Source organism: Lutra lutra, chromosome 2 (genome assembly GCF_902655055.1).
Source record: "Lutra lutra chromosome 2, mLutLut1.2, whole genome shotgun sequence".
NCBI lineage: Eukaryota > Metazoa > Chordata > Mammalia > Carnivora > Mustelidae > Lutra > Lutra lutra.
In genome coordinates this window covers 165,042,788-165,056,476 of record NC_062279.1, presented here as the reverse complement: position 1 = coordinate 165,056,476, position 13,689 = coordinate 165,042,788, and the positions used below count along the sequence as shown (strand labels likewise).

Below are 13,689 nucleotides of genomic sequence, written 5' to 3'. Positions count from 1 at the left end.
ACACAGAACATACCAACATTCTTAAGTTTATATTGGTCTCATTCTATGCATTTGGGAAGGCCATTAATTGGTTAATATTTCTGGGGTCGGCATAAGTTTTACATTATTTGCATCATAATTACCATTAAAAAATCACATTATGGTAGTATTACACTTAACTTCTAAAATAAATACATAAAAGTAAGAATGTTGGTCTTCTCTATAGAATTTTGAAATTAGAAATTCTGGTACTATTTTATCATTTAACTAAGACAAATCAATAAATTCCAATGTTCCTGAGTTAAAAATCCCATTTCCTCATGTGTAGTATCCCTTCAGTGAGTGTATACTGACACACAGAGAGCTCTTCTAGGCAAAGTTGTAAATCCTGTTTTTGTTTTTTTTTTCTTTTTTTCTTTGTTTTTTTAAAGAGTCAAAAATTCTGAGATTTCCTTCCTTGACTTTAGTTTTCTTAACTATAAAATGGAGAGGTACAGAATGTTGGGAGGATACTGCCTATACCATGCTTAATGGGGATGTGGAGTTGAATTTAATAGTGTTAGGTGAGTAGAAGTGATTTCCAAAAGGATACACAATTCTATAGGAGAAATCCATGAGGCAAAGATAATTCTACTCATGACTTTCCCATTCTCCTTAGTGCTTAGATTAAACACTGGACTGTGTCTTATACGTGGCACAAATACATAATCAAAAAGAGAACAGAGCAAAAATTATACTTACTGCTTAACCTAGGACTTCCTCCAGTTGGAAAGAACAAATAATTAATCCTCTTATTCCACTCTTATCTATACCAACCCTGAAGGTTATTGGCTAAAAACTTTCTTGGCTTTATTGAAACTATGGATTGGGATAGGTCATAGCAAAAATTGCTTTTACAATCTATAAGAGCTCAAGGCTTAGAACACGGTGATGTACAAAGGTATGGCTGGGACAAAAGTAAAATAATAATAAATGAAAGAGTTAATGGGGTTTAAGCATGACTGGAACTCTCTTTTCTGTTTTTTTTTTTTTTTTTCTTCTTCTTCTTCACAGAATTATATGAGAGTATTTTGTTTTTCTGGTGCTCTTAGAGTTGATTTCAGCCATTCTAAAAGGCAAAATTAGAGTAAGAGAAAAATAATTAAGGCTGGATAAATATCCTTGTACTTGAATATACAGTTGTTTTCCATAACATTACACTAAAATGTGTTTTTCATTTTAAACTCAAATTGTAATATTGCTTCTTCAGTAACTTCTTTAGTACCCATCACTGTCATACCTGTAAAAGCAATAGAATGTGGATCCTATTAAGATCTAGAGCCGTTAAGTCCATTTTGAATGAAGCTCATCTGTAAGAAAGAAAGAAAACTTTACATCATAGTTCAGATATGCAGAATTGATGTTGAATAATAAAAATGTGAATTAAAGAACTGAATTCTATTTTAATGGAAATATTTTGACATATTAGAAATGGGAAATATACCTGTTATACAGGAAAAATGCATATACATAAAGGTTGCTTATAAGTGTTGTATGCGTGTGTTAGATGCATTGTATATAGTATATGTATACTCCAAGTTTCCAGTTAAAACAAATACTAAATAATTTAAAGTATTCTGTTGTGATAAATTAGGTTTATTTGAAATAGACTTATTTACAAGTGTATACAGTATTGTACAAAAGAGTCTTCAGCTTTTAGAATAAATGTTCACAAAATATAGGGGAAAATAGCTCTAAAGAAAAGGTCAGAACATCTGGAATCAAAAGCAAGTTCAAATATATTTTGGCATTTTAAAAAGTGGTTTTATTAATAAGCCGATGTCACAGTAGATGATAGTACTGGTGTCACTTTTACTTTCAAACCAACTTTTGTTATTATTTGCCAGCTTGGTAACAGGCAAAACACTTTTAAAAGTCCATTTATAATTCATAAGCATCACCGATATAGTTAAGTACGGGTCATAAAAATAAAAATCATATTGTGAATAAAGATTGTAAATTAAGCTATACAGAACAGAGTCTTATGTATTGGTAATGTAAGAGGCTGTGTTTGTAAGAAACCTTGTGTTTGTTCCGGATTTGAATTGAACTTTAGGCAGTAAGAAGTTAGCTTAAGGAAAGGCAGTTGTAGGTCAAACCCCAATTTTAGTCCAGTCAGCTTATGGTTTTAACAAAAATGAATGTTTTCTGATCTTCATATTTGACTTTAAAGTATAAAACATCTGCTTTTCTAAGGCATAATGTTCAGACAAAGGAACTATAATAATTATTTCTAAACAGCAACCAAAACTCCCTTTATGGGCTATTTACTTCACCTTACAGAAATAAATGATTAGAATACTTTTGCTTACAAAGTTGAGGTAGAGATATTCTACTCATCCTGGCAATACACTTTCTTGCCCCACTTACATCTTTTTTTTTCAGATGGAGATGAGAAGTTTCAAGGGAAAGTAGAAAAAGAATAGTACAGACCACATGGTATCTATTCCTTGTTAAGTTCCCCTAGCACTTTATTCCAACTCCTACAGCTAAATAAATGAGTGCCAGAAACTGGAAAAATCCTGTGTTGAGGCTGACTGTGCCCAAGCAGACCATCTTCAAGGCCAGGTTGACTGAGTTAGGAAGTAGTTGGGTAGTTGGGAGGCAGTTATCTAAACTTTAATTGAAGTTCTGGCATAAAAATACTGTAATATTTTGGAGAAGCTGAAGATAGTCCTGTTATAACAAAAATTGTACTGGACACAATTAAGTGGCTATTGCAATGAGATCAGAACTCAGTCTGAATCAGTGCAGCCAAAGAAGACTGGGAGGATCTCCAAGTGCTTGAGTAAGGGAACTCATGCGTCTTGTTTGCTAGGTGACATCACTCCAAAAAAAAAAAAAAAAAAAGTAAATCTTCTTGTGTTATTGTGATGGGAGGTTGTTTGTTTCACAAGTTGGAGCAATGTGCAAAGTTAGGCTCCTCCTTGCCCCAAAAAACTGAAAGATAGGTGTATTATCTCCCTTGTGGGTTACTTTTTTTTTTTTTTTTGTAAAGAATTTATTTATTTGACAGAGATTGAGTACAAGCAGGCAGACAGGCAGGCAGGGAGAGACAGGGAAGCAGGCTACTCACAGAGCAGAGAGCCCGATGGAGGGCTCGATCCTAGGACCCTGAGACCATGACCCAAGCTGCAGGCAGAGGCTTAACCCACTGAGCCACCCAGGCACCCCATGGTTTACATTTCTAAGGGATGGGATCTTAGAGCCTTGGTAGAGACATTCCTGGCTTGTAAAACTGGAAAGAGGTCTTAAAAGATTTCTCAAAGAAATTGGGGAAAGAATTTATAATTCCATTTCCAAAGCACCTGCTCTAACTAAAAAGATGTGAGGGCCTAAATTCAGGTAGGATCCTATCTAAACTTTAATCATACTGGGGGAATATTCAGGACATCTTCGTTAGTACCATTGGTGAGAACTGTGTTGGCTGAGGCTCCCCTGGTACCTTCACAAGAAACACTTACTCTTACTTCTAAGAGTAAGAAGGGCAGATAACTACTAACAATTAAATCAGCCAAAAGCTATGCCTATATAAATGGTGTTTTAAAAGAAAAGAGTCGATTCTTAGTCATGAGCCAGAGACCTGGAATACGTGCAGTAAATCACACTGTTCTATGTTCTTCTATTTAATTGTGTAAGTTGAGTTATTCTCAACAAAGTCATTTTTCTTTACAAAGTCATGAGTTTCCAGCCACTATTATGTAATATCCTCTTAGATAGATATTACTTGTTTGTAACTATTTGAGACAAGATAGTGGTACTTATAAGAGCAAACCAGACAATTGACTTCCCTCCTTCACTTAGAGAATTCTATCTCAGTTATTCTTTTTTTTTTTTTTTCTGAGTACAACATAAATTAGAAAAGAATCCTCTCTTTTTGCTAGAGAAGCAAGAACCAGACCAGAATTAAGGGAAATTTCTTCATTGTTGTGCAAAGAAATCAGCCTTCCCTTGCAGAAATGTCTTTTTGTTTGAGAATTGAATAATCTTAAACAGTTTTCCTTTTCACTGTGGGATTTCTCTGTGTATTTAACATACTCTTTAAATCTCCAAGAGAGAAATATACGATGCAAAATTTCTTAAGGTATTGAACCACGGTGTTTGCTATTCCTAAAGTAAGGTTAATATATTGTAGAACCAGGATAAACGGATCGAGTTAGGAAAATGATTGTTGTTCAAATCCCTCAGCATCATGCCACAGATAAACTTTTAAAGTTTGTTTTAAGTGTAAAGCAGAATCAGCAAATATCTGGCAAATGAATGAAAGGGGCCCAAAAGTATCAGTGGCCTCTTCCTTCACCCTGTGTTGATGAAGGAGGTCTGCAGTATAAAAGAAGCAGCTCATTTTCACAAAGAAAAGAGGCAGAACCAAAAAACTTGCTAATAGTCACCTTCCAATTCATGGATTTGTTTTATTTCCCCTGTTCGGGGAATTCTTAAGTTTTCTGTATATGTCACTGATTCAAATTTCTGCAGCAAGAAAATGCTAAATTTTTCTGCCTCCTTTTATGACTTAATTTTTCTACCATGAATTCCTTTTTTTTCCATCTCACTGTTTCTATCCCTGAATCTCTTTGATATCACCTTGAATGGTTATAAATAATTTCAATCTCTGTAATGTTTTCTATGAAATGTTTATGAGGAATGCCCATTGTCAGTGTGATATCTTAGAGTTTAGGATACATTCCAACCACAAAAAATAAATCCTACATTTCACTAGTCCTAGGATGTACTTTTTTTTATATTTTAATATATTTGAAATTGGGATACATCTTATAATTTATGGCCTTATATGATTAATTTGGCCTGGTAGCAGTCAAGTTGTATCTGTGGGTATATTAATGTCAAAACCATCTGCATCCAAATATTCAAATTAAATTCTAATTTTTTAAAAGATTTTGTTTATTTGACAGAGAGAGAGATAGTAAGAGGGGGAACACAAGTAGAGGAAGTGGGGATGGAGAAGCAGGCTTCCCACTGAGCAGGGAGCCCAATGTGGGACTCCATTCCAGGACCTTGAGATCATGACCAGAGCCAAAGGCAGACAAGCTTTAACTGCTTAATGACTGAGTCACCTAGGTCCCCTCTAATAGTTTTGAAAAAAAAAAAAAAATCATATAGATAATAGTGGAGCTGTCATTTAATGCATAGAAATCATTGGTTGTGGGGAAATGATGAATCAGATATATTTAGCAATATGTTAAAATTGTAGTCAAAATAAGGTGAGACCCATATGAAGTTAAAACTAGCTTACAGACAGACACAGAGCCAGTGGTTTCAGCTCATTTATGGATTCTTTCCAGAAATGTTGTATCATGGGGGCACCTGGGTGGCCAGTAATTTAAGTCTCCAACTTGATTTTGGCTCAGATCATGATCCCAGAGTTGTGAGATCAGCCCCAATTGTGGAGCTCCAAGTGAGCATGGAGCCTGCTTAATTAAGATTCTCTCTCCCTCTGCACCTCCCCTGAACATATGCTCTCTCTCTAAAAAAAAAAAAAAAAAAGAAAAAAAGAAAGCTATATCATGGTGGTCTTGATGGAATTCAGCATGACTTTGTGTTTAAAAATATGGATATGAGGGGCACCTGGGTGGCTCAGTTGTTAAGCAACTGCCTTCTGCTCAGGTCATGATCCCAGGGTCCTGGGATTAGGCCCCGAATAGGACTTCCTGCTCCAGGGGAAGCCTGCTTCTCCCTCTTCGCCTCCCCCTGCTTGTGTTCCCTCCCTTGCTGTGACTCTCTCTGTCAAATAAATAAATTTAAAAAAAAATCTTTAAAAATATGGACATGAAAGCCATGAGCTAAAAAAATTCAGAAATCCATATTTTGAAAGTGAAAGTTTTAGGAAGACCTTAACAAACTTAGTTTGCTATTTATTTATTTATTTTAAAGATTTTATTTATTTATTTGGCAGAGATAGAGATCACAAGAGAGGCAGCCAGAGAGAAGGGGAACGAGGCTCCCTGCGGAGCAGAGAACCTGATGCAGCGCTAGATCCTAGGATCCTGAGATCGCGACCGCGACCTACCGAAGCCAAAGGCAGAGGCTTAACCCACTGAGCCACACATGCGCCCCTGTATTGCTTTTTTTAAAGGTATATGCATGAGTTACATAAGATAACTCTGCACCTAATCAAGGTGAAAATAGTTCTTTTAGAAAATAAAATATGAGATGATAAGATTGTGTCAATATGACTAAAGATTGTTTTATAGGCAGGATTTTTGTCCTTTTGTAGTTGCATGTAAAATGGGATTGGTGATTAAAATTTATAATAAAGTCAGTGAAACTTATAAAATCATGATAAAAATTAGCGCTATGCTTATTTTTTTATAAAATGTAAACATTTTCTGATAAAATGCATTTTCCTGCTTTTTGCAGAATTGATCAAAATTTAAATTTTATTTAGAATATATTAGAATTATTTTTAGAATTTTATTAGAATTTATATTTAAAATGTATATTAAATCTTTTAATTTAGGCTATAACAAACAAATAATAGTTTTTTTTCCTTACCCAGCTAATATATAAATGAAGTGTTTTATCAGTCATATTCCCAAAATGACCTTCTCTATACCTCTTGAGCTTCTTACAAAATTCTAATATTTTTATGAGCAACTACATATTCAAGAGTAAAATTTATATGGAAAAGTATCAAAATACAATGCCAAATTATACTCAAATACAATTTTTTAAAAAATCAGGAGGGGTACTTGTCCTACCACATATAAAATTGTATCATACATGTATATAAAATTAAATACTATAATTTTGGTCATAGGTTAGGTATACAGACCAATGGAAAAAAATGAAAGTCTAAATATCATACAATAAAGGTAGTATTTTAAATCAGTACAGAGAGAAGATACTATCCAGTAATCATCCTTAACCCCCCCACCACACACACACACACACACACACACACACTCTTCTGATGTAAAAAAAAAAAAAATGTCAGTAGCTCATATAATCTTCAAAAAATAACTTTATAAGATTTAAACAAACCTGACCTTAAAATAAATAAATAAATAAACCAGTAATTGTAAAAAGTAAATATAGAAAGCTATGTTTATATTTTGGAATCAGGCCATCTAAAATAAAAGAATAAATTCAAAAGCTAGGAAGGAAAAGACAAAGAAATTTACCAAGCAAAACCTCAGTCTGTTATACAACCTTATTTTGGAGAAAATATTTGCATTCTATAGCAGGCAAGAACTTGAATCTTGTAAACAATAATAAAGTACAAATGAGAAAACATTTAAAAAGCTCGTCGTAAGAGAAAATACAAATGATCAATAATGTACAACCTAAGCAGTAATTAAAATACATTATTAGTGGTGCCTGGATGGCACAGTCATTTGGGTGGCAGGCTCTTGATTTCTACTCAAGTTGTGATTTCCACATCTTGAGATGGGGCCCTAAGCCATGCTCTGCACTCAGCATGGAGTCTGCTTGGAGTTTCTCTGTCCCTCTCCCCCTCCCTGCTTCTCTCTTTGTCTCTCTCTCTTTCATATAAGTTTAAAAATAAATAAATTAGATAAAATATATATAAGAACAAAGTTAGTTGGAGCTTTTCATCAGTCAGATTGTCAAACAGTAATATGTGTTGATGACATCAAACGATGATGATGTTAAGTTTGAATAATGTGGACCTTTACATACTCCTATGAGATTTGCAATTTTTAATGCCCATTTGGGATATGATGTTAGTATATGTATTATTTTTTTCTATATTTGCTGTAATAAATTAGTAGGTATTGGCAGAGGCTTTAGGATAGAATATGTTTCTTGAGGCTCCTGAAGAGAATCTCTTTCTTGTTTCTTCCAGCTTCTAGTGACTGCCACCCTTCCTTGATTTGTAGCTATATCACCACAGTCTTCAAGGTCAGCATCTTTAAATTTCTCTCTGGTCCATCTTCACATCCTTTCTCATGTGTTTGTGTATTAAATCTGCCCCCACCTCCCGAACCACAGCCTCCTTCCTCTAAAAATACAATTTTTTTTAATTGCATTTATAATGCAATTTTTAATTTAATTTTTTAATTGCAATTGTAATTGCATTTAGGGTCCATCCAGGAAATCCAGGATAATTTCCCCACATCAAGATCTTTAATTTAATGGCATCTGTAAAACTTTTCCCCACATAAGGTGACATTTATAGGTTCCAGGTGTTAGGAGTTGTATTCATTCAATTTACAAGGCCAGAGTCCTTGAAATCATTCTTGGCTTTCTTTTCTCTCATGCCCCATGTTTAAAAGATTGGGAAATCATTCTGACTCTGTGTTTAAAGTAATTGCATTTCTCCATGGCCACCATGCTGATTTAAGCCATGGTCAACACTTACATGTCTTTTGTCATAGCTTCTTAACAAGTCCTGCTTCTATTCCTGCCACATGCATTCAATTCTCAACACAAAAACCAAGTCATCCTTTAAACTCTTAAGGTAGGTTATGGTAAAATGGTGATCAAAAAACTACAAGGGCTCCCCATTTCACTGAGTGAAAGCAAACTTGCTACCATGGTCTACAAGCCAAATGTAATCTGTTCCCCACCCTGTAACTCCAACCTCCTTTCTTACCTCTTTCCACATTCACTCTAATCATCCCACTCCAGCAACACCACTATTCTGGCTTTTATACTGGACATATCCTTCATTTACAGCTTTATGTTAAATATTGCTGTGTTTAGGGGCACCTGGGGGGCTCAGTGTGTTAAGCCTCTGCCTTCAGCTCAGGTCGTGGTCTCAGGGTCCTGGGATAAAGCCCTGCATCAGGCTCTCTGCTCAGTGGGGAGCCTGCTTCCTCCTCTCTCTATGCCTGCCTCTTTGCCTACTTGTGATCTCTCTCTCAAATAAATAAATAAAATCTTTAAATATTGCTGTGTTTGGAATTCACTTATACCAGCTGTCCACTTGAAGAACACCCACACCTACAAAAGCCCTCACTCAACTATTATTAGCAGTAATGTCAACCTATTGCATCCTATTTACATCAAAATCCCCTTCCCAGAATAGCACCTCTGATTGTAGTCTTATTTTTTATTCAAGTATAATTAATATACAGTGTTTATAATTGTTTCAAGTATAATATAATGATTCAACAATTCTTTTTTTTCCAACTTCTTTATTATTTCTTTTTGAAGGATCTGATTCAACAATTCTATACATTTCTCCATGTTCATTAAGATAAGATTGTTTTACACCCTTTCTTTTCACTTTCTAACCATTATACATCATCATCTTTGTTATTTTAATCATTTATCTATTTCCCAATGGTAGGGTAGAACTTCCTTCAAAGTAGGGATGATTTTGTTTACTGATATATCCCAAAAACTTGGACCAGTGCTTGGTGCAGAATAGACATTCAATACATGTATAAGTAAATGAATTGCTTAATGCTACCAGCTGACCCACTATGGCATCTCACCACAGTTTTTGTCTTCTTTTTAAAAATGTTATTATTTTTTATTACTACTTACCACAGGGGTAGTTTCTTTTGACATTTGAAGATTTCTTTGATGTGAATTTCAAGTGAATTAAACTTTCCAAGAGTTCACTCTGGAAAAAAATTATTTTTTTAAAGCTTCATAGGTGATACTGTAGTAAACTCAGATTAACCACTTATTCTGTAGACTGTATGAAATTCTGAGCTGATTCCCTCTTTATTTTTTTTTTATTTTTTAAAGATTTTATTTATTTATTTGAAAGACAGAGATAACAAGTATGCAAAGAGGCAGGCAGAGAGAGATAGAGGGGGAAGAGGGCTCCCTGCTCAGCAGAGAGCCTGACATGGGGCTAGATCCCAGGACCCTGGGATCATGACCTGAGCCGAAGGCAGAGGCTTTAACCCACAGAGCCACCCAGACATACCTGATTCCCTCTTTAAAATATATCTCAAGATAACAAGAAGTACTTTGGAATTTTTGTGAGGGAACTAAATATACATGTTTGTATAAGAAATATCAGTTAAACTATCAGAAGAAAAAGAAAGAAAAGGGAAAGAAAATACATAAAAATTTAAGCTATAAAAAGATAAGAGGTGTAGTTTCTCTTATTACTTTCATCACTAATATTTAACTATATGTTTTCCTTTAAAAAGACTCAACGTATTGGTGTGGTGTGAGTAAGATGTACATATATTATTTCATACATAAATGAAGAGTTGTCCCCTTCCTTCAAGGAGCTCATAGTTCAAAGGAAGGTGATGCTTTAAACAGAAGCCTCATCTAAAATTGGAGATCTTATAATAGATGTATATTCTATTCCAACACCAAAGATGACAGAATATATTTTATGTAGATGTGTGAAATATGCCTATGCATTAGAAAACTAATTTTAACTGAATATATATATGTATGTATATATATATAGATAGATAGATAGACTTAGATATAGATATAGATATATAGTTAAAGAGAGAGCTAAAGACATTCTAGGAAAAGAAAAAAAATAAGAGTGTAATAATCACTGAATGGTGAGGTCAATGTATCTGTTGGATACATTGTAGCACAATGAGAAAAGAAAAGGAATTTTGTGAAATAAGTCTATGATAAAATAATATAAACTTTATTTTTATAGTTCTTGAATTAATATTAATGGTAAAATTTGGAGTAACTTTTAGTTATACAACTTTCTTTTCTCTGTAAACATAAAGTTATTTCTTGGAACAAAAGCTTCATAATCGCTGACAACTGTCAACCCAGCAGTACATTTTCTCTTTCTGTTTCCTGTCAACAAAGAATAAAGTTAGGTTACTCATGTAAAATTATGCTTTTAGAATTACAAACTTTAATCCAGAAGTAGCCATCTTGATTTGAGAAAATAAACCATATCATGGAACCAGTTTTTATTCCCTTATTATGCAAATTGTTTAGCATATTGCTCAAGCATCAGGAGACATGTTGCATGGTTATCAATATGTGTCAACTTGTGAATGCTTTTGGCATTTTTCTATTTATTTTGAAATCTTAGCGGTAGGAAAAGATTATTGAGAAAAGAACATGCTGAAACAGGATTTCCATTGTAAAATATATATATAGATAGTACAGATTAAAGACTATTCTCAATTTTCTCTCTCAGTCCTGCCGATCTTATGACACTGTCACATTGACAACACAAGGACTTTTAAGAGTAGCAAAGGGTAGTACCGGTGTGCTCCTCAACTTTTTTAGTAAGCTTAAATGCTTTTTTTTTTTTTTTTTAGACCAAATGGTTTTATCTTTTTTTTTTTAATTGTTGAGCTGAAGGAACTTTAGTTGAGCTCTTGTGACTTGCAAAAGATTTTGATATAAAAGAGATAGCAACAGTTGCTGGAGGGTAGCCAGGGGGGATGGAAATAGAAACCTATACAACACTAGTTCACTCAACTCTTAAAAAATGCTTCTGCAAGTTATCAAACAACTATTTTAAAAGCAACTGGGGATGCAGTTTTATAGGCATAAAATCGCGTGCAAGAGAATCAACTTAATCAAGACCCGGGGGAGGAGGAGAATAGTGAAAGGTCCATTGCAAAGGCACAAAGAAATGCAGCATCATGACATCTCACCTTGCTGGAGGGCAGAAGGAAACAGAAAAAGGACACTGGGCACTGATGCAATGTACAGATACAACAGAGTATTCAATTGTGTTAGGGTTCTCCAGAGAAACAGAAGTCACAGGAGAAATAGTAACTATATGAAAAATGGAACTCTCTCTGTCTCTCTGTCTCTCTCTTTATATATATATATATATATATATATATATATATGGAAATGTAGATAATTTTTTTTAAGATTTTATTTATCTATTTGACAGACAGAGATCACAAGTAGGCAGAGAAGCATGCAGAGAGAGCCTGATGTGGAGCTTGATCCCAGGACCCTGAGATCGTGACCTGAGATGAAGGCAGAGGCTTTAACCCACTGAGCCACCCAGGCGCCCCATGGAAATGTAGATAATTGTTAATGCTACTAAAATCTTGTGAATTCTCCAGAGCAGAAGTCTGGAAACTCAGGCAGAGTTACTACGTTGCAATCTTGAGGAAAATTCTTTCTTCTTTGGGAAAACTTTGTTTTTAAGGTCTTTCACTGATTGGATGAAGCCCACACATAATCGGGGAAGACTCATTCGATTTTCTCAAAGTCTACTGACTGAAACACTAATTACATCTAAAAAAATTACTTTAGAGCAATATCTGGAATGGTGTTTGAACAAAGAAATGGGACTAGCTAAAGTTCAACAAAAGAACAATAACCTTTCATTGACACATTAAAAAAACCATCAATAACAAGTAAAAGAAAAAAGATCTATGACTCAAAATGATCATTCCTGAGTTAGACAGCTTAATACAAGCCAGTGTGTCTTATAACCTACTTATCATTTGGGTCAGCTATTCCCATTCAGCTCTGCCTGCAGAGTTTCCACTGCCATGCATTGTGAGTCACGGGGGCTGGTCCTAAAATTTGATTCCTAGATTCTACTCCCACACTTCCATCTACTGACACGTTGTAGCCAGTCTTTGCAACTTGGTTTCTAATATCTATTCCTTCAACTATTTCTTGACCAGAAAAGAGATTATATGTCTTACCAAGGCCAGGTTTTTGCCTTTCTTCCCCACACCTTCTAGCCAGGCACAGCCCTGTCTCAGAGTGGATGCTTAGTACGCATGTGATGAGGATTTGGTGGCCTGCCTGAATTCTGAATCTTTTGTGTACCCTCAGCTACTAGGTTATTAGAGCGTTAATATTTATTTTAAAAACTTGTATTGAAGATATGCAATAGCATCCATTTGAATCCATTTTCATAAACAATTTTCTTTCCTCTTTCAAATGTAAACTGAAACATTAATGAAGCACTATTTTACATTTTTTTGAGAAGCAGAAAATACTTTAAAATTATCCCTTGTGCTTTCATTATGAAAGAACGTTTGTAAAAAAAAAAAAATCAGGTGAGGAAAAAAAGATTCTACTTCTTTTTTTTTTTTTAAGATTTTATTTATTTATTTGACAGACAGAGATCACAAGTAGGAAATCACAAGTAGGCAGAGGCAGGCAGAGAGAGAGGAAGGGAAGCAGGCTCCCTGCCAGGCAGAGAGGCCTATGCGGGGCTCAATCCCAGGACCCTGGGATCATGACCTGAGCCGAAGGCAGAGGCTTAACCCACTGAGCCATCCAGGCACCCCTAGGATTCTACTTCTTTAAGAGGAAGTCCCTTCATTTTATATTTGAAATCCCTCCAAAGCCTCCCATTATATATGTAAGTATATATGTGTATGGTAGGTGCTAGATGGCCGGTTTGTACAAGCACATCCTGAATGTCCCTGTTAATTACTATTGTTAGAATGTAGAGATCCCATCCTCCCTCTATGTTCCCATTGAACAGAAGAGAAACATGTTGCTCAGTGTTCAAGGTCAGTGTCTCTTTGGTACCAGAGAATGTCTAGATGGAATGCCTTGCTCTCCTCTGAACGTCAGCTGAACAAGGGGAAGAAGGACCACAGGTAGCTGCTGGGCTAGTTGTTATCCTATGAAACCTTGCTGCATTAGATCCCAGCAACGATACTTTGTCAGGAAGCTGTTCCTGGACTCTTGTGTGTTAGTTCCCCTAACAAACCTATGTTTCAGTCACCAGGTCATTTGTTTGGCCTTACCAGACCATCACCCATCACCCACCCTTGGCTTAGAGTCTTCTAAGGTGCA

At 35.1% G+C, this 13,689-nt stretch overlaps 1 long non-coding RNA gene across 2 annotated transcripts in view; it reads right to left on the bottom strand.

Moving 5' to 3' along the window:
- Positions 1–839: 839 nt before the first annotated feature.
- LOC125093613 (uncharacterized) overlaps positions 840–13,689 on the bottom strand; it is a 73,764-nt gene continuing 60,914 nt past the window's right edge. Inside the window, exon 3 of one of the 2 annotated variants that reach the window (XR_007125297.1) lies at positions 840–1,328. This is a non-coding gene — a long non-coding RNA (uncharacterized LOC125093613). Of the gene's footprint in view, positions 1,329–10,623; positions 10,741–13,689 lie in introns of those variants that run through there. The other variant, XR_007125298.1, reaches the window with a different exon arrangement.